At 37.1% G+C, this 22920-nt stretch overlaps 1 protein-coding gene across 4 annotated transcripts in view; it reads right to left on the bottom strand.

Moving 5' to 3' along the window:
- Positions 1 to 22920, bottom strand: part of RNF13 (ring finger protein 13) — a 140190-nt gene that overhangs the window by 114051 nt on the left and 3219 nt on the right. The gene's annotated exons all lie outside the window — the stretch shown is intronic.

The following is a 22920-nucleotide window of genomic DNA, read 5'->3' on the forward strand; positions in this document are numbered from 1 at the left end:
CAAACAATGTGGTTTATGTTGCTTCCTTTCCAGGAGTCTGAGAATTTGGTACATACTGGGTGAAGGGTACCTACCTGAACAGCCCTCACTCAGTACAAACCCTAAGCACTGAATCTCTAATGAGCTTCCTTGATAGACATTTCACATGTGTCGTCATAACTCATTTCTGAGAAATTAAGCATATCCCCTATGACTCCAGAGACTCTTAGAAGCTCACACCTGGCTTCTTCTGGACTTTTACTCCATCCACCTCTTCCCTTTGCTGATTCTACTCTGTACCCTTTCACTGTAATAAATCTGAATCATGAGTACTCATATGCTGAGTCCTGTAAGTCCACTAAGATAGTGAAGCAGTGAACTTGGGGGTGGTCTTGGGGTCCCCCATCATAACCACAGTGTACCATTTCTGGGCAGAAATCACACCATAAAAACATAAAAATCTTTAAAGTGTGGTTGCTACTAAATTTTACTAGAAAGAATTAGTACACAATATACTGACCACTGACCTGTTTGGCAAAGTTACTCTGAATAAGAAGTATGACTTCACTTGTAAAGTTTGGAATTCCCAGCTAACTTTAGGGAAGGGAGAGGAAGAGAGAGTTTAGAGGGAAAATAACTCTAATGATAGGAATAATAATAAACCCACCAACTATAACTCACCACTTACTAAGGGCCAGGCATTGCTCTAGGCATGTTATTGAATTTAACTCATTTAATCCTAACAACACACTACAACGTGTCATTTCATAGTTGGGAAAACTCAGGCCCTATTAAGTAACTTGTCCAAGATCAAACAATGAGTAATAGCAGAGCCAGTATTCAATCCCAGGCACTCTGCCTCTGAAGTCTACATGCTAAAGTCCAACTGAAAATAGCATCAATACCCAAGGCCAGTGTCCAAAAGGTAGAGGAATGGACCTATGCTCAAACAGGCACTCAAGAGATTCAGTCCAATGCTCATGGCACAGTGGTCACTGTGGTATCAACTTCTTTTGCTGCGTGTGTGTCTGTGTGTTTTTAATAACATCAAGTAGGTTTTGGCTATACATTTTTGCTTTTATTGCCTTTTTCAAAATAACACATTCAGGAGTTTCCAAAGTCTATTTACAAAACTAATTCTTATTCTAATTTCATTGTAGAAAATGGGAGAAAAAATTGAAATCATTCATAATCACCAAATAAAAGAATAACCAGTGTCTATATTTTGAGGTATAACCTCCCATTCTTTTAGCTATATGCAAATTTAAACATAAATATTTAGCAAAACTGGAATACACTATACATGTTTTGTTAACTATTATTTTCTTACTGCCTTGTGAATATTTTCCCAATTCATTACTACATTCAAAAAAAGTTTAAATCACAAATCCTGTACCATTAAAATCCCCTCAAGAACCCTAAGAGACAGTAGTACATGAGGCCCTCTAGGGCTTCCACCACTTTCAAATATTTTTAAAACATTTCATATATTGGGTCCGCATATCTGATATATAAAATGAAAACTACTGGTCTAAAACATGGCGTATAATGACCACAAGATACCTTGTACAGATATTCTTTAATAGATTTAATGGAATCCCCATTACTGGAGGTTGAATTAGCTTCTTGCTTTAAACTTTTTCTTTTATATTGGAGTATAGGTCAGGAAGCAACAGTTAGAACTGGACATGGAACAACAGACTGGTTCCAAATAGGAAAAGGTGTACGTCAAGGTTGTATATTGTCACCTTGCTTACTTAACTTATATGCAGAGTACATCATGAGGAACGCTGGGCTGGAAGAAGCACAAGCTGGAATCAAGATTGCTGGGAGAAATATCAATAACCTCAGATATGCAGATGACACTACCCTTATGGCAGAAAGTGAAGAGGAACTCAAAAGCCTCTTGATGAAAGTGAAAGAGGAGAGTGAAAACGTTGGCTTGAAGCTCAACATTCAGAAAACAAAGATCATGGCATCTGGTCGCATCATTTCATGGGAAATAGATGGAAAAACAGTGGAAACAGTGTCAGACTTTATTTTTGGGGGCTTCAAAATCACTGCAGATGCTGATTGCAGCCATGAAATTAAAAGACCCTTGCTCCTTGGAAGGAAAGTTATGACCAACCTTGATAGTATATTAAAAAGCAGAGACATTACTTTGCCAACCAAGGTCCGTCTAGTCAAGGCAATGGTTTTTCCCGTGGTCATGTATGGATGTGAGAGTTGGACTGTGAAGAAGGCTGATCGCCGAAGAATCGATGCTTTTTAACTGTGGTGTTGGAGAAGACTCTTGAGAGTCCCTTATACTGCAAGGAGATCTAACCAGTCCATTCTAGAGGAGATCAATCCTGGATGTTCATTGGAGCGACTGATGTTAAAGCTGAAGCTGCAATACTTTGGCCACCTCATGCGACGAGTTGACTCACTGGAAAAGACTCTGATGCTGGGAAAGGTTGGGGGCGGGAGGAGAAGGGGACGACGGAGAATGAGATGGCTGGATGGCATCACCGACTCTGTGGACATGAGTTTGAGTGTACTCCGGGAGTTGGTGATGGACAGGGAGGCCTGGCATGCTGTGATTCATGGGGTCGCAAAGAGTCGGACACGACTGAGTGACTGAACTGAACTGATAGTTGGTTAACAATGTTGCAATAGTTTCAGGTGTAAAGCAAAGTGATTCAGTTATACATACACATGTATCTATTCTTTTTCAAATTCTTTTCCCATTTAGAATGTTACAGAATATTGAGCAAAGTGCCCTGTGCTACACAGTCAGTCCTTGTGGGTTATCCATTTTAAATATAGCAGAGTATACACGTCAATCCCAAACTCCCTCCTCCCTACCCTTCCCTCCAGTAACCGTAAGTATGTTCTCTAAGTCTGTTTTGTAAAAAAGTTCTTTTGTACTTTTTTTTTTTTTTAGATTCTACATATAAGCAATATTATCTCTTTCTCTGTCTGACTTACTTCACTGAATATGACAATCTCCAGGTCCATCCATGTTGCTGAAAATGGCATTACTTCATTCTTTTTAATAGCTAAGCAATATTCCATTGTATATACATATACCACATCTTATTTATCCATTCACTTGTCAATGGGCACTTAGACTGCTTCCATGTCTTGTTCTTTGTCCATTTTCAACTGGGTGGTAGTTGCTGTTTGGCTGTAAAAGTTCTTTATATATCCTGCATATATTTCCCTTGTAAGATATATGATTGAAAAACATTTTCACCAATTCCATGGGTTTTCTTTTCACTCTTTATAGTGTCCTTTGATGCACAAGTTTTTAATTTTGAGGAACCAGGGACTTCCCTGGTAGTATAGTGATTAAGACTCCACACTTTCAAAGCAAGAGGGTGTGGATTCAATCCCTGGTTAGGGAATAAGGTCCCTCATGCCAGGCAGCACAGCCAAAAGAGTAATAGTAGTAATACTTTAATTTTGAGGAACCAACCCTTAATTCTGTTAATTTTCTCTTAGCTTTCTGAATTTGAGTACCTTGATGGCTACTGGTGATTACCCATATGGCTTAAGAGCACAGATGCCAGTTACTCATCAAATGCTATTCTGATAATTGCAAAATTTAAAACTTCCCCAAGCAGCAGAATAAATCCCAACCTCACATTTAAATTTGTGACAATACCATGCAACTCATCTATAAAAAATTCATTATAAATTTTTTACAATCTAAATGTTACAGATGGAGATGCATTTAGTAAGTGTTTAAACCAACATTACTTTCAGGAATTTGCTTTTCAAGTAACCTTTAACTCTGAAGATGACACATCTGACATCAACTGGCTCAGTGCCAAAAAACACTCATAAAACAGCTAACCATCTCCATAAGAACAACTCTGAATAAGCTCATATTCCATTGGTTCTCAAACTATTCTTGCGTATCACTAGAATTTCAAAAACTTGACCAAAAATAACCCACTGCTAAAATAATGGTAATCTTTTCCTAACTTGAAAAATGATTTAATAGGTAGTAATTTCAATTTATTTTTCTCCAAAAATGTATCATATACTTCAAAAACACATCAAAAGAGTATGTACTATAGAAAGTACTAACAGAAAAAAATTTGAAACAGCTAGTTAACTATTTTACTGTAAAATTTATAATAGCCAAATCACATTTTAGTAAAGACTTGTAAAAAAATTTTAAAAACCAATGTGCTCATCGTCATGTTGTTTACATATATATATATTAAAAAATTTCCTCCAGAACAGTGTTCTCAGTTCATACAAATGTATATCAATAACTTCATAATTTGACTTCTAAGAGTTCAACTGAGAACTACTGAACATATACTAAAGTTCCCATAAAGCATACTTTTTAAAGAAATGGTTGAGACACTATCATGAGCAAAAAAAAGTGTTACAATGGGGGGGAAAATGACATCAGGGCTTAACTTTTTAAGCAAAAATAAGATACTCAATAGTTCTTTGCAGAAGAGCTGAAGGTTGCCCAGCTAATTTCTCTAACATGAAGTCATCTAAACTAAAAGCAAACCTCACCTAAGATTTTTTTACTTTTACTGTCAATCAATGCAAGCTTTTTTGAGATTCCATGACAAACTGATTTTTCAAACAAATGAAACAAATAAACCAAAACTTTAAGAGGTTAGCAAACAGGTTTCTCCCTCTCGGACTCATACAAACTATTCCCGTTGTTTAGTGTGTATCATGATCCCAAAAGCAGACAAGGACAACACACATATGCAAAAGAATTTATAGGCCAATAGATAGGTAGATAGGACACAGATACAAAATCCTCAACAATATTCCAGCAAACTGAATGCAGCAACATTTAAAACCATATTCAAACCATATTGATTAAAACCATAATGAAGTGGAATTTATTTCAGGGAAGAAAGAATGGTTCACATCTGCAAATTAATGCGATACACGATATTAATAAATGAAAGATAAATGTCATTTGATCATTTCAACAGATGCAGAAAAAGCATTTGACAAGATTCAAAACTCATTTACATAAAATCTCAATAAAATAGGTGTAGAAGGAATGTATTTCAACAGAACAGAGGTTATAAAAAACAAATCCACAATTAACATCACACTCAACAGCAAAAAACTGAAAGCTATACCTCTAAGATGAGGAATCAGACAAAATGCCCACTTTTGCCACTCTTATTCAACATAGTACTGGAAGTCCTAGCCAGAACAATTAGGCAAGAAAAAGAAATAAAAGACATCCAAACTGGAAAGGAAGAAGTAAAACCATCACTAGTTGCAGATGACATGATTCTGTCAAAAAAGTATCAGAAATAATGAACTAATACAGTAAAGTTGCAGAGTACAAAATTAATATACAAAAACACACTCCATTTCCATACACTAAAAATGAACTAGCAGAAAGAGACATTAAGAGAACAATCCCATTTACAATCACAACAAAAAGAATAAAATACCTAGGAATAAATTTAACCAAGAAGGTGAGAAACCTGTACACTGAAGGCTATAAAACACTGCTGAATGAAAACTGTAGACACAAATAAATGTAAATATATTCCATGCTCATAGACTGAGGGAATTAACATTATTAAAAGGTTCATATAATCTAAAGCCGGAGAAGGCAATGGCAAGCCACTCCAGTACTCTTGCCTAGAAAATCCCATGGATGGAAGAGCCTGGTAGGCTGCAGTCCATGGGGTCGCTAAGGGTCAGACACGACTGAGCGACTTCGCTTTCACTTTTCACTTTCCACTTTCACACATTGGAGAAGGAAATGGCAACCCACTCCAGTGTTCTTGCCTGGAGTATCCCAGGGACAGGGGAGCCTGGTGGGCTTCCGTCTGTGGGGTCACACAGAGTCGGACACGACTGAAGTGACTTAGCAGCAGCAGTAGCAGCATAATCTAAAGCAGTCTACAGATTCAATGTAATCTTTATCAAAATCCCAAGGACATTTTTCACAGAAATAAAACAAAAATCTTAAAATTTATACAGGACCACAAAAGACTGTGAAAAGCCAAGGCAAGCCTGAGAAAAAGAACAAAGCTGGAGACATCACATTCCCTGATTTAGTAACCAAACAGCATGGTATTGACAAAAAAACAAACACACAGATTAATGGAACAGAACTGAGAGCCCCAAAACAAATCTGTACCAACATGGACAATTACTTATGGCAAAGGAGCAGAGAACTACAATGGAAAAAAGATAGTCTCTTCAATAAATGTTGGGTGGTGCCAGGTACCACAACAGTAACAGAACTTTGCTGTTATCTGAGGTTTTGTGTTTTTACTTTTTTTTTAATGGAGTGTGCTGGATGTCTCTATAATTTTGTTCAGATGACTGCAGAACTTGGAAAAGCTGTTGCTGCTACTGATGCATAACATACTGCTATTGGTCTTTTTATATAAATAAATCTATACATATATATATATACAAAATTTGAATTTTTGGAAACTTTAGCTGTGCTGTCAACTTTGGAAAAGTATCCCAGTTGTACCGTGCTGGGTTGGTATTGTACAGAAATTAACAGCCATATTGGTCTAGAAACGTTAAACATAATTTTTTCCATTTGTACAGGGGTAATGTGCTGTATTAAATATGTAAGGTCTTATCTACATGGGTATGATTACAGAAACTAATAAAGTATTCTCTAAATAATGAAAAAAAAAAAATAAAAGGACTTCCCTGGTGGTCGTGGTTTGGAATCTGCCTGCCAATGCAGAGGACATGAGTTCAATCCCTGGTCTGGGAGGATTCCATATGCCACAGAGCAACTAACTAAGCCCATGCACAACAACAACCCAAGCTCACTTGCTGTTGGGCCCATGCCCCACAACAAACAGTAGCCCCTGCCTGATGCAACTAGAGAAAGCCCAGGTGCAGCAACGAAGACCCAGCACAGCCATAAATAAATAAATAAATGTTGGGAAAACCAGACAGCCCTATGCAAAAAAAAAGTAGAACACTAACTTATACCATACACAAAACTCAACTAAATAGATTAAAGACTTAATGTAAGACCAGAAACCATAAAACTCAACAGAAGAAAACATAAGTAATATGCACCTTAACATCAGCCTTAGCAATATCTTTCTGAGTATGTCTCTTCGGGCAAAAGAAATAAAAACAAAAATTAATAAATGGAACTACATCAAACTAGAAAGATTCTGCACAGCAAAGGAAACCACCAGTAAAATGAAAAGAAAATCTACCAAATGGGAAAAGATATTTGGAAATCATACATCTAATAAGGGGTTAATATACAAAGCATATAAAGAACTCAGAAAACTCAACAGCAAAAACAAAACAACCCAATTTAAAAATGAACACAGGATATGAAGCAACATCTTTCCAAAGAAGACACACAGATGACGAAAAGGCATATGAAAAGATGATCAACATCACTAATTATCAGGGAAATGAAAATCAAAACGGCAACAAGGTAACACCTCACACCCATCAGAATGACTACTATCAAAAGTGAAGTGAAGTGAAATCACTCAGTCCTGTCCAACACTTTGCGACCCCATGGATTGCAGCCTACCATGCTCCTAAATCCATGGGATTTTCCAGAAGAATACTGGAGCGGATTGCCATTTCCTTCTCCAGGGGATCGACCCAGGAATCGAACCTGGGTCTCCCCAAGCAATAAGTGTTAGTGAAGACGTGGAGAAAAGTGAACCCTCAAACACTGTTACTGGGAATGTAAACTGATGCAGTCAATTTATGGAAATAATATGGAAAATAATATGGAGAGGCCTCAAAAAATTAAGAGAACTACCATATGATCCAGGTACACTTTTGGATATTTATCCAAAGAACATGAAAACACTAATTCAAAAAGATATACGCACCCCTATGTTCACTGCAACATTATTTATAATAACCAAGATATGAAACAACCTAAATGCCTATCAACACGTGGATAAAAAAGATTTGGTAAGCATACAGAATACCGCTCAGCCATTAAAAAAAAAAAAGAAGTCTTACCACTTACAACAAGACACATGGACCTTGAGGATATTATGGTAAGTGAAATAAGTAAGATGGAGAAAGAGAAGTACCATATGGTTTCAAGCAACAAACCAAATGAAGATAAAACAAATGCACAGATATACAGAACCGATCAGTAGTTATCAGAGTGGAAAGGGGTTGAGGAAAGACAAAATGGGAAAATGGGTCAAATGCAGGGTGACAGATGAAAATCAAACTTTCAGTGGTGCGCATGCTGTAGTATGTACAGAGATTGAAATATAATGTAAGCATAATCCAATGTTACCTCAATTTAAAAATACATCGACATAATATAATCAAGGATATTTCTACTATTAAGTGGCGAAAGTCAGGTCCTGTTCTTCCTCCAATCTATTATTTCCCTTGTCCTTATACAGACATTGGCAGCGAGTCATCCTTTTTGATAATAAACTTTATTGAGCATTATGCATTAAAGTTGAATTAAATTTTTGCAATGGCATATAATGTAGTTCCCTACAGTAAGGAAAACAAATCACAGCTATATGACTAATACAGAGGAATTTCATAAGAATAACCCTGAGCAAAGGAAGCAAGTCACAAAAAGGTGAACACTATGATTCCACTCACATGAAGTTCTTTAAAAGACAAAACAGAAGATATTCTGTACAGATTCACATTTAAGAGGTAAAAAGGTAAAGAAAAATGAGGACATTATCATCATAAAAATCAAGATTGTGATACCTTGAGGGCAAGAAAGGTAAGGAAGCGGGTGTGACCAAGAAATAGATGCTTCTGGGATGACAGCAATAGTCCACATCTCAACCTGGGCTGGGATGAGATGGGAATTTGCATTATAATTATTCTTGAAGCCATATACAAATGTTTTATGCATTTTCTTGTATCTATGATATCGAATTTTTTTTTTACCATGCAATGCCCTAGTTCCCCAATCAGGGATAAAACCATGCCCCCTGCATTGGAAGCTTGTAGTCTTAACCACTGGACCACCAGGGAAATCTGCCTCTTTTTTAAAAGGAAAAAAAGCAAAAATACAGCAGCTTGTCTTTAAAACAAGATTTTGCTTTGCTTTGTTTTTCTGACGACATGGAAATATTATGAAAGCTAGCAAGCATCAGCCTATCAAGATCACACATACCGAATCAACAAAGAACAGGCAACTACTGAAAAACAGACATGTTCACCCAGAACTGTTATCCTCTCATTCAGTGGATGAGAGACGGGATCTAGTAATGTGTCTATAGCACATATCATCCAGGGGCTTGTGGTAAAAATAAATATTCCCAGGTCCCTCCCCGGAGATTCAGACAGAAAACTTATAATTTTACTTCTTCAAAAAGTCCCCTAGCGAATCCACATGATCAAGCCAAATTTGAAAAACGCTGTTCTCAACTATAGATTGGCAAGCACTATAGCAAGTCATTATTTATAAACTACTTGTAAGTCAAAGAGGAGTGGGGTAGAGGGTCAAATTAGAGCAAGAAAAAGGAGAGAGAAAGGAAGGAAGGAAGAGAAAGAAGGGAGGGAGGAAAGTAGGAATGTAAACAAAAATAAACATATTTCTCTTCAATACCACTGTTGTCACCAGTGCCAATGCCAACCCCAGCAACAAGCCATGCAGCAAACAAGAAAGACAATTGACAATGAATTGCTTTCATAACATTAGAATCTTAACCATCATTTGGAGAAACATTCTAGAAAATTATGGTTTTCTAGGTTATCAAATTAGGCCCAGTAGAGACTTCCCTGTTGGTCCAGTGGTTAAGACTGAGCTTCCAAAGCTCAGAGTCCATGCACTCTGGTCAGGGAACTAAGAGTTCACATGCTACAACTAAAGATCCCACATGCTGCAACTAAAACTGAAGATCTCAAATGCCACAACTAAGACCTGCTACAGCCAAATAAATATTAAAAAATACATGCATCAATACTTCATGCCAAGTGTATCTACACTTCAAAATATCAATCTTCTGAATCAAATTTTTTTATGATGCTTCACACAAATATCAGTATCACCACTATACACAGATCAGTAGAGAACTTACTAATTTTGATATAAGCGCTCTGCTAAGAATTGGATGAGAATGTTTTTCCATCTAATCCTCAGAACAACCTTGTCAAGTAAAACAAAAACACTGCAGGGAAAAGTAACTTGTATTATCATTCCAATTTCCTATTTCAGGGGGCTCAATTTCTATGTGTAAATACTAGAATAAATGAACCAATTCTCATATCCATTATTCCCACTCCACCTTTTTCCTTTAATTTGTGCATAATTTCTGAACAAAAAGCTGAGCATGTCCAATGCCCCATACACTGTTTGGGGCATGAAATTTATCCTACTAAATCAATTGTGTAAGAGTATGGGGTGCCAGATCAAGGCATCCCATTCCCACTGATGATAACAACTGCTTCTTAAAATATCACTCCAAGACTCAGTTCTTGGCTTCTTTTATGTATTGCTGTTAAAAATATTTCATGTTTACATTAATAGATGCATAAATACTATGAAATAAAACAACCAGTTAACATGTATGTGTAAACTCTGGGTGGTGGGACTCTCATGATTTTATTTTACATTTACCTGCACATTTCGAAATAAACTTTCTAAAGTTTATTTCATTTTATATAACATATACCAAACAAAAACATTAACTTCACTATGGTGCTGGTTTCACTGTTATAAAAATATGGCAAAGCTAATAAAAGCATAAGCTTTAAATATGTATTATTTGCCAGTTGCAAGTCAATAAAGCCATTTGTAATTTTTTAAAGGAAAATAATTATTAAATTCTGACGGGAAAAATAAGGCTGAGGGAGAGTACCCAAAAAAACTAAACCGGGAGAAGGGTCCCCTCCTCAAACGTGGAGCTTTTCATTGGCAAAGGTATGGTTGCAGCACACGAGATAACAGAGAATTTCACCAGACTGTGCAAACCAGAGCTGGTCCAACACTGCCAGACAAGCAGGAAACCATTCTCTGGAGTGCAGGTGTTATGAGGTTGGTGAGCAAGTGTACAGAGGTAGTCAGGACACTGCTACAGGCACAAGACCTGGAATGCACAGTACTCATGTGAAGAGAACTATAGGAAACAATTCCCTGGGTAAAAGCAAGCCAAGGGTGGTGCACAGGCATGCAGACGGAGTCAAGGCACTGCCTGCACAAGGCCTGAAGTACATGGTGTCCACTTTAGAAGGGCCGTGGCAAGGCAGGTCTGGACCGGGACTGCAGGACCAGTGAGGGCCTGTTTACTATGGGCATGTGGCTGAGGCAGAGCACCACCAGATGTCCCCAGTGTCCCAGGGGAATGGGAGAGGGGAAGAGGACACACACAGCTCTCGAGGAAACTAGGAAGGAGCACTAGGAAACTAAGAAGGAAAAGAATCCCTTCCCCTCCAGCAGCCTGATCCTAGTAAAGCTTAACATCATGTCCTTTGTAAAGGAGAAATGGTTAGAGTCCAGTCCATTACTGCAGAGCAGGTACTGAAGGATGAATTTGGAGCAGAAAGAAAATGAATTGATAATTTACACAGTTATCTTTATGCTGTTAAAAGTATTTAAGTGAGACAGTGCTTCTCTCACTTAATAACAGGGAAAAAGGAAAGTGAGCATGAGTGTTCATCGTGGCCATTGGTGCAGAATCTGAAAGAGCACCCACAGTCTTTGACGTATCACTTATTTTTAAAAGTCACACGAATTTCTTATTATAGTCTAGGTTATTATCCACGTATGTTTTAAAACAAAATGTTTTAAATTATGCAACAACTGACTGTTATGCTTATCAGCTTCTAGGGGTTGCCCACGTTCCTTGGCTCAGGTGGCCCATGCCCCATCTTCAAAGCCAGCAATGGTATATTGATTCCTTCTCGTATCACTTCATTCCAAACTCCTCCTCTTCCATTTTCAGGAAATCCTGTGATTACACTGGGCCTATGTGAAAAACCCCCAGCTTCCCTGGTGGCTCAGTGGGAAGAATTCACCTCCAAATGCAAGAGACACAAGATCGACAAGGTTCGATCCCTGGGTCGGGACGATCCCCTGCAGAAGGAAATGGCAACCCACTCTTAGTGTTCTTGCCTGGAAAATCCCATGGACAGTGAAGCCTGGTGGGCTACAGCGCATGTGGTTGCAAAAGTCAGATACAACTTAGAGACTAACCAACAACAATCACATCATGTTTGAGCACGTCTCTGTTTCCTGGCACAAGATTTTCTTGTCCCATCTTGTACTTTCCTTGCTGAAGCCCCCAAATCAGTCATTTCTCAAAGGAAGATATCTTTGTTGGCAGGAATCTTACACTAAAGTTTCTGGTGAGTACAGAATATGAGGTTAACAAATTACTCTCAAATGATTAAGGAAGAAAAGAAAAGGTTCCTGTACTGTTCTGGAAATGAGATCATTTCAAAATTAAAATATACACATACATATTTTACATTAATCAACACAATTTCTTCCAAAGCTCAAAACAAATTATTTGAGGTTTGTCTAAACACTCGCAGTACAGATAAATGAAAATTTACCAGCTATAAAAATCACTGTGATTCCTCTCAGAACCTGACAAACTGAACTCAGCTTTTGAAGTGTAACTGCAGAGACTATGAGGAGAGTTGTAAAATACAGATCAAAGTTCTCGGCCCAGTGAATCCACCATTTACTGATTTAAGTTAATGCCACTGTAATCAGCCTCTAATCCTGATACATTATTCATTATATTGTTATATAATAAAATGTTTATGCTTTTTTCTAATATTAAAAATAATGCTCAGTAGAAGATATGAAGAAAATACTGATTACCCAAAGGTTAACATTCACAGATTACATGAGTGTTTGTCCTCATGTGTTGCAGTTCATTCTCACAGGTTCCTGCATACCCTCGCTCTCCAACCTCACTTAAAGCTCTCCTTCCTCACTACCACCCAGCTGACCCATAAGGGCCCAGCTCACCCAACATATTAAGGCACAACAGCAAGAGCACTGTGATTGATATACTTCTTCTTAATCAGATACAATTTCTTAAAAGTCTATTCCCTTATTCGGTATCACCCACATCACTCACACTGGTTCTACCTCTCTGATCCAACCACTACTAGCAGGTTTTTTTCCAATCCATATTTTATTATCATTTTTATACTTATTGTATTATGACTTGTATGCTTTTTTACTTAAAGTTGTATCATTTTCCCTTGTTATGAAAACTCTTCATAAACATTTTGTTAATAACTGCTGAATGTTACATTATATCGCTAAATCATGACTTTCTCTAACTATCCCTCTACTGTTTAATATTAAGTTGAATCTACCTATTGCAATTATAAATAATTCTATGATAAATATAAATCTCTTTCCATATTGCAGATTGTTTCCTTAGTATAGATTCCTAAATGTGGAATCACTATGCCAAGGAAACAATCTAAAACTTTATACATGTAGCCAAGAGAGAATATTCCTATTAACATTTATAATTCCAAATAAATGTACATTTCAAACACTGATTATACTTTTCTCATCTTTGTTGGTGTTAGATAATAACTTACATATGCTGTAAGTGATTTTTAAAATTTCTGGCTATGTACTTAATATGCATTATTTCTTTTAATACTCCCAACAGTATCAACAGATGGTGGAAGGTCTTACTATCTTTCCATAAATATAGGAAACTGAGAATTAGATAAATAACATTAGGTGCTTATAGCAGTGCTGAGGATATAGCAAGCACATTAAAAGTATTCACTTTCTTAACTAACTTGCCCAACGATGCTTACCTCTTAAATAATGGAGCTATGATTCAAATACAGGTGTATATCATGAAATGCCAGCCCTATCAGACCATCTGATTACTGTATAAATTTGCACTTATTTAATTATGTGTGAGATTGAAATTGTTCATATGAAATTTGAAAAGATGACATTGTTCATAATGAAATTTTAAGGCTAAATATTTGAAACCCTCTTTCAAGGAAAACTAAGAAAGGTAAACTAATGTATATAAATGATAATTTACATATTCAAATCAGCTACCATTCCAAGGGCTTCCCTGGTGGCTCAGTGGTAAAGAATTCACCTGCAATGTAGGAGATGCAGGTTAAATCCCTGGGTCAGGAAGATCTGCTGAAGAAGAAAATGGCAACCCACTCCTGTTTTCTTGCCTGTATACTGAATACTCCTGTATTCCCATGGATAGAGGGGTTAGTGGGCTACAGTCCATGGGGTCGCTAAAAGAATCAGACACAACTTAGTGGCTAAACAACAACCATTCCAACCTTATTTTTATTATTCATGGATTTCTGAACTAGATTTAATGATAAATATGGTTTATCCCTAAGGCTTTTTTCATAACATCAGAATTAAGTTGCAAAACAAATTAACTTTAAAAATGAACATCCCCACCTTTCTTCAAGCTTAAAGAAAATAAAATATTCTTATCTATATTATAATGATCAAGTGTATGTAATCTGATACCAGGAATGCAATAGTGTAAGTAGGTAATCATTCAACACTATGCTAAAAGGATATCCCATACTATTAATATTCACAATAATCATACATCATTGAGATCAAAATTCTTTAGTGTTCCACTTCCCACTTTCTTATTTACCTATGTGATCCAGCTTATAAAGGTAAAAAAGGTAAATGATCATTAAAAGAAATTAATGCTACACACAAAAATCAGTCATGCTTCTATATATCAGCAATGAATAATCCAAAAATGAAATTAAGCAAACAATTGCATTTATAAAGGTATCTGAAAGAATAAAATACCCAGAAATAAATTTAATAATGAAGTGAAAGACTTGTACACAGAAAACCACAAAACATTGCTTAATGAAATCAAAGACCTAAATAAACGGAAAGATAACCCGTGTATTATAAGACTAATTATTGTTGAGGAGTTCTCTGGTGGCCCAGTGGCTAGGATTCCAGGCTTTCACTGCTGTGGTCCACGTTCAATCCCTGGTGAGGGAATTGAGACCCTGCAAGCCACACGGTGTGACCAAAAAAAAAAAAAAGACTACATATTGCCAAGATGGCAATACTACCCAAACCAATCTACAGATTTAATACATTCCCTATCAAAATTCCAATAGCCTTTTTAATGCAGAAATGGTTAAGTCAATCCTCAAATTCATATGAAACCACAAGGGGCCCTGAATAGTTCAAAATAAATTTGAAAAAGAAGTACAAAGCTAGAGGACGCACACTTCCCAATTTGAAAATCTTACTACAAAGCCATAACTTAGGTATGGCATTGGGTTTTTTTTTTTCTTTTTGCAGCTTGAGGCAGTTGTAAAATAACTTAATGTAGCTTTTTACAACTGTGTATTCTATAGTATTTTTTCATTTCGTGAAATTTTAACTGTTAATGTTTTTGGCATTGTGCTTTGTACCATTTATTAAATAAAAATAAATAAAGCCATAATCAAAACAATGTGGTATGGGCATAGGATAGACATACAGACCAAAGGAACAGAATTGAGAGTCCAAAAATAAATCCATAGTTCTATGGCCAAACTGATTGGCAATAAAGGTGCCAAGATCATTCAACAAGGAAATACTACTTTCTTCAACAAGTGGTATTGGAACAATTGGAGAGTCACATGCAAACCAATGAAGCTGTACCCCTAAATTCACAATATGCAAAATTTAACCCAATTAAATGACCTAAATGTAAGAGCAAAAATGATACAACTCTTAGGAGAAAATAAAGGAGTATATCTCCATGATCTTGGATTCCATAATGGATTCTTAAATATAACATCAAAAGTAAAAGAAACAAAAATAAACTGAGCTTGAACAAAATTTAAAACTTTTATGCATCAAAATATATTAATAAGAAAATGAAAAGACAACCCACAAAATGGAAGAAAATACTTGCAAATCATATATCTGATAAGGATCTACTATTCAGAAAACATAAAACATAACTCAATAATAAATCCAACTAATACATGGGCAAAAAATTAGAATAGACATTTCTCCAAAGAAGACACACAAATGGCCAAATAAGCACATAAAAAGATGCTCAACATCATCAGTCCTTAGGGAAATGTGAATCAAAACCACAGTGAGATATCACCTCACATTCGCACAGATAGCAATCAGTTCAGTTCAGTCGCTCAGTCGTGTCCGACTCTTTGCAACCACATGGACTGCAGCACGCCAGGCCTCCCTGTCCATAACCAACTCCCAGAGTTTACCCAAATTCATGTCCATTGAGTCGATGATGCCATCCAACCATCTCATCCTCTGTCATCCCCTTCTCCTTCTGCCCTCAATCTTTCCCAGCATCAGGGTCTTTTCCAATAAGTCAGTTCTTCGCATCAGGTGGCCAAAGTACTGGAGTTTCAGGTTCAACATCAGTCCTTCCAATGAACACTCAGAACTGATCTCCTTTAGGATGGACTGTTTGGATCTCCTTGCAGTCCAAGGGACTCTCAAGAGTTTTTTGCAACATCGCAGTTCAAAAGATTCAATTCTTCGGTGCTCAGCTTTCTTTATAGTCCAACTCTCACATCCATACATGACCACTGGAAAAACCATAGCCTTGACTAGACCGACCATGGTTGGCAAAGTAATGTCTCTGCTTTTTAATATGCTGTCTAGGTTAGTCATAACTTTCCTTCCAAGGAGTAAACGTCTTTTATTTTCATGGCAGCAATCACCATCTGCAGTGATTTTGGAGCCCCCAAAAATAAAGTCAGCCACTGTTTCTACTGTTTCCCCATCTATTTGCCATGAAGTGATGGACCAGATGCCATGATCTTAGTCTTCTGAATGCTGAGTTTGAAGCCAACTTTTTCACTCTCCTTTCACTTTCATCAAGAGGTTCTTCTTTTTCACTTTCTGCCATAAGGGTGGTATCATCTGCATATCTGAGGTTATTGATATTTCTTCCAGCAATCTTGATTCCAGCTTGTGCTTCCTCCAGCCCAGAGATTCTCATGATGTACTCAGCATATAAGTTAAATAAGCAGGGTGACAATATACAGCCTTGAGGTACTCCTTTCCCTATTTGGAACCAGTCTGTTGTTCCATGTCCAGTTCTAACTGTTGCTTCCTGACCTGCATACATATTTCTCAAGAGGCTGGTCAGGTGGTCTGGTATTCCCATCTCTTTCAGAATTTTCCAGTTTATTGTAATCCACGCAGTCAAAGGCTTTGGCATAGTCAATAAAGCAGAAATAGATGCTTTTCTGGAATTCTCTTGCTTTTTTCCATGATCCAGTGGATGTTGGCAATTTGATCTCTGGTTCTTTTGCCTTTTCTAAAACCAGCTTGAACATCTGGAAGTTCACGGTACACATATTGCTGAAGCCTGGCTTGGAGAATTTTGAGCATGACTTTACTAGCGTGCGAGATGAGTGCAATTGTGAGGTTGTTTGAGCACTCTTTGGCATTACCTTTCTTAGGGACTGGAATGAAAACTGACCTTTTCCAGTTCTGTGGCCACTGCTGAGTTTTCCAAATTTGCTGGCATTTTGAGTGCAGCACTTTCACAGCATCATCTTTCAGGATTTGAAATAGCTCAACTGGAATTCCATCACCTCCATTAGCTTTGCTCGCAGTGATGCCTCCTAAGGCCCACTTGACTTCACATGCCAGGATGTCTGGTTCTAGGTGAGTGATCACACCACTGTGATTATCTGGGTTGTGAAAATCTTTTTTGTACAGTTCTTTTGTGTATTCTTGCCACCTCTTCTTAGTATCTTATGCTTCTGTTACGTCCATACCATTTCTGTCCTTTATTGTGCCCATCTTTGCATGAAATGTTCCCCTTGGTGTCTCTAATTTTCTTGAAGAGATCTCTAGTCTTTACCATTCTATTGTTTTCCTCTATTTGCTTTGATCGCTGAGGAAGGCTTTCTTATCTCTCCTTCTATTCTTTGGAACTCTGTATTCAGATGGGTAGCAATAGCGCTGATTTTTTCTTTAACTGGGAAAGAACAAGTGTTGGTTACAATGAAGACAAACTGGTTCCCTCACACGTTGCTGGTAGGAATGTAAAATGGTTCAGTCATTGTGGAAAATACTTTGGCAAGACCTCAAAAGGCTAAACAGGATTACCATATGATACAGCAATTCCATTCCTTACATATACTTGAAAAGAAATGAAAACTAGTACTTCTCAGACAAACTGTTGTAAATGAACGTTCATGGCAACAATATTCACAATAGCCAAAAGATGCAAAGAACCCAAACGTCCTTCAACAGATGCTGTATATATACAATAAAATAATTAAGCTGTAAAATGGAAAGATTCATACATACAGCAATGTAGCCTGCAACAACCTTGCAGAACCTTAAAAACATTATGCTAAGTGAAAAAAGCCAGACACTAAAGGTCACATATTGTATGGTTCTATTTATATAAGGTTTCCAGAATAAATGAGATCTCCAGTAAATCCAGAGACAGAAAGCAAACTGGTGCTGCCAGGGGCTGGTGGCAGGAGAGAATGGGTACAAGGTTTTAATTTCTAGTGATAGAAATGTTAGATAGAGAGTGGTGGTTACACAACACTATGATTTACTAAGTACCACCCAATTATTAACTTTAAAATTGTTAATTTTATGTTGTATGAACTTCACCTCAAAAAATGTTAAGCAATTAATATTTATAATACTTGTTATATAAATAAAGCACAGTTCTTCTTTTTTGAAGGTCAAATATGTAAATTACAAGGACAGGGATTAAACAAATTATTCTTCAATATTTAATGAGGTGTTTTACACCTAAGCAAAGCAGAAATTCAACTCCTACTCTCTTAGGACTTGATTTAGAAATATTTACCTATCATCAGGTGGGATTATTTTTCCCTGAAGATTCATTCCCTCTAAAAGTTTAACTAGATATCCTAATCATTAGAAAATGAGCCCAAATTATAGTCATATTCAACCTAACTTTGACAAATTTTTCTAGCCCCTTAAGTCAAATTCTTACCTGACCAGAAGCTCTCTCATTTCAATAAGCAAAATACCTTTGATTTTCAGCTGTCTTCTCAATTTACATTAATGTGGCTATGGACATAAATAAGTTTTAATGTCCAAATATTTCAAGGTTACTGATACCTTAAAACCACACAATTAACACTGTTCCTCAGAATAAAAGACAGAGTTCCTCAAATAGCATTTATACCACTGAAATAACTGGAAGTAAGATAAATATCTTCCCCGTGGATCATTCTCTTAAAAGGAATATACAGATAGATATAAAGATGCCTAATCACATTACTCCCTGCCTGAAATTCCTAAGAGATTAAACAACTTTTAGAATAAAGTTGAAAACTAAAAAGTTCATGAACTGCTCCAGTTTTGTCCCTTGCCATTCCTACTCAGTCTCCTCTAACCTCTAACTATCTGAACCTTCTCTTCTCTCAGCCTTTCATTACGTGCCTTCTCTGGGTCACCTCAGTATAACGAAACATTTAATTTGTTCATCACTCCTTGAAGTTAGGGACTACGCGGTTTCAGATTTGAGGTACTTAGCACCTAGCACAGTAATCAAAGGCTGTTGTAAAACTAAAGTATGAACAACTAGTAACATCCTTTACTGGGGTCTAAAATATTATGGCTTATTTTTCCTTCATAAGGGCAAAAGGGGAAACTACATGTTAGGCTATATTTTGCCTTGTTTTTTAAAATTACAATGTAGTCTTCTTAATAAATAACATCAAATAGGTAGCATTGATTTTGTAGACATCTTTTTTAAACATCTAGTTTGTTAACTAAAAGCATAAATTCAGTCTGATTATTATTCAATGGAAGTTCATGATTGGCTCTGTTTTATCTATATTAGTAAAATGAAATGATAAAAGACATTTTGTAAGTCTTAAAAGCAGACTTTTTTAACTGGAAAATTCAAACTACTTCATTTTACAAATGAGGAAATGAACTGAGAGGTCAAGTTATTTATGCAAAGTCACCGAGCTACTTATTGGGCAAGTTGGGGAACACCCAGATACCCAAATTCCTTTAATGGTGATGCTTTCAGCTACAATATAACTGTTATTTCCACTTCAACCTCAGAGGCAATGCATAAGCTAGGCAATGCAATTCACAGCACACTTCTCTTTCTCTGTACCTTCAATCGAATGAGCACATGGGGTCCTTAATACTTGTTACACTCAAATGATTCCTCTATCTTTAAGATCTGGCCCTTGCCTTAACACAACTTCCTTCTCCCCATCATAAATATTTAATGAGTACCTACATTTGCTGAGTATTAAATACATTAAAGTCATTTCATTAGGAAAAGGGGAAATGGGGAGACATGCATGAGTCAGAATGATGCAGTCCCTTCCTTCAAAGTGCTCTACAAAATTAGTTACAATCTGCTACAGTACTCATACTTTATCTGTTCAGAATCATGACTTTATATTAAACACAGAATACAAGAAAAATCTAATTACTTTCCGCTATTAAAATTAACCTTATTTTAAAATAAGCTCCATGAGGACAAGTATTTTTAATTATTTTTTTTTTTTGGTTCACTAACATACTCTGCATGCCTAGAACTATGCCTGATATAAAAAATACCTCAATATTTGTTGAGTGAATGATTGTGATAGAAAAATTCATAAGTAGTGGAGTCCAAGTAATGTTTCCAGCAATGGAGTAACAGAATATGCAAACCTTCCTTGTCTTAAAGCTTATGCCTAATGTCCAATTTTTTATTTGATTGGCCAGTTACTTGGGCCTTGTATTACAGGAAACTGAAAACAGTTCAGAGATCAGTAAATTACTATACTGCTTAATATCATGCCACTACCTAACTGCACCAAACTCGAGAAAATCTGCCAAGAAAGGAAACCACAGGCCGCTCTACTTAGATCTGAGCCCTTTCTGAAGTCTGCTGCTGCTGCAAAGCCGCTTCAGTTGTGGCCCCCTCTGTGCGACCCCAACCAGGCTCCTCTGGCCCTGGGATTCTCCAGGCAAGAATACTGGAGTGGGTTGCCACTTCCTTCTACATTTTTGAAGTATAAAGGAAGGGCCTCTAGGCGTGTTTCTTCCTTGCAACAGGACAGAACTGGTGTTACCATCATCATCATCTTATAAAATGAGGAAACTGAAGCCAGAGAATGGGTTCAAGGATTCACAGAATTTCTAGACTTCCTACCACACCAGGCGGCCTTCTCTCATCCTCTGAGCTTCTCCCACAGTCTCAGCTTCAAGTAGAACACAATCTCTCTAGATCCCCTCTTCATTGCTGACCCGTAACAAGCACATAGATTCTCTGATTTTAAAGGTTTTGCTATTAATAAATTCAGGGGATGACACAAAATAAGAAATGTGGAGATGTTACAATGCAACATACAACACGTGTGTGTAAGTGTCTGGTACTATATAAAAACACAGCATCTTTCCAAATTCTTAATGTGAGAATCCCTAGTCTTCAATTTACTGGCTCTCTTTTGAAATAATGAGAGCCTTGCTAATTTTCCAAAATTTTCCCTCCCCACTACCTTACCCCTATCCTCCCAGGACACAAAAAAACATTACAGGGGAAAACAGTGGGTAGGACTCTACCCACTGTTGAAAGTGAGAAATCTGCATTTCTGAGGGTCTTCTGGAGTCACATCCCTCCTGTAAAACTGACCCACAAGGGGACTGTGGCTTTAGACCATTTCCTCACAATGTGAGCAACTGGTCTCTTCTCTTTTTATGAAGTACACAGAGCTCCCAGGTTCCATTTTACATTGCCAAACATCTGAACTAATCCTCAGCTCCAAAGCCAAAGACTGTTACCATGAATTCTTCTCCTAAATCCTCTTCCACCACCAATATCAGTTCTTCATCATAATACGCTCCCCAAAATAAGGCCCATACTTCTGTGGGTTCCCAGGGTCACTTAACATTCTCAATCTAAACCCTTCACAACAATCCCACCATCATCACTTCCTGCCTCAACCACTGTAACTCTGTGGTATTCCTACCTCCAGGCTTCCACTCCTTCGCTGGACTTTGTTCCAGATTAGTATCTATAAAGAGGGATTCTTCTCAACCAAGAATCAAGTACAAAATCCTTAACCTGATTCCTTTAAGGATTCCTGTAAACTCTATCCATCTATCTTTATGCCAGCCTGTTCCTTAAACATACTACCTTGGCAAATGTTCTCTGCTTTACTACTTCTATACCTTTGCTTCAGCAGTGTCCTTAGGTGAAATTCTTTCTTCTATCATCCTCCTGCATTTGCTAACAATCTTTCAAATGGTCACATCCTCAATATGAAAGGAAAAGGCTGAGGCATATGATTTATCAAACACATACTCTGTCTAGAGCTTTACAAATTATCCTTACCCCACAAAAACAATGGCTTAAAAATATATTTTTGAGGAAGGAGCTGAGGAAACCAAAGGTCAAAAGAGCTTACCCAAAGTCATCCAAATAAGCAAGAATCCAAAATAACTCCAGAGCATTTTGTATTTTTTAATAAAACATTATACAAGACAGGCTTTATAATCAGAATGCCTAGATTCAAATTTCAGTTCCTCCACTAACAACCTGTGTGAACTCAGAAAGTTATGTATTTTTGATGCCTTCATTTCCCTATTTATAAAAAGAGAATCACAAATATTAAGTGCTTAGAACTGTCTGCCTGTAGTAAACAATGTTACCTATTATGACTGTGATTGTTATCTATGTACTATGATATGTAAACTGACAATACTGATTACATGTTCTGATTGTTCCTAAACTAGCGAGAAGGCAATGGCAAGCCACTCCAGTACTCTTGCCTAGAAAATCCCATGGATGGAGGAGCCTGGTAGGTTGCAGTCCATGGGGTCGCTACAAGTCAGACATGACTGAGCAACTTCACTTTCACACATTGGAGAAGGAAATGGCAACCCACTCCAGTGTTCTTGCCTGGAGAATCCCAGGGACAGGGGAGCCTGGCGGGCTGGCGTCTATGGGGTCGCACAGAGTCGGACACGACTGAAGTGACTTAGCAGCAAAAGGATTCTGAAAA

The sequence above is a fragment of the Moschus berezovskii genome, chromosome 1 (genome assembly GCF_049115385.1).
Source record: "Moschus berezovskii isolate FMDL1 chromosome 1, NW_MosBer_1.0, whole genome shotgun sequence".
NCBI classification, from domain to species: Eukaryota; Metazoa; Chordata; class Mammalia; order Artiodactyla; family Moschidae; genus Moschus; species Moschus berezovskii.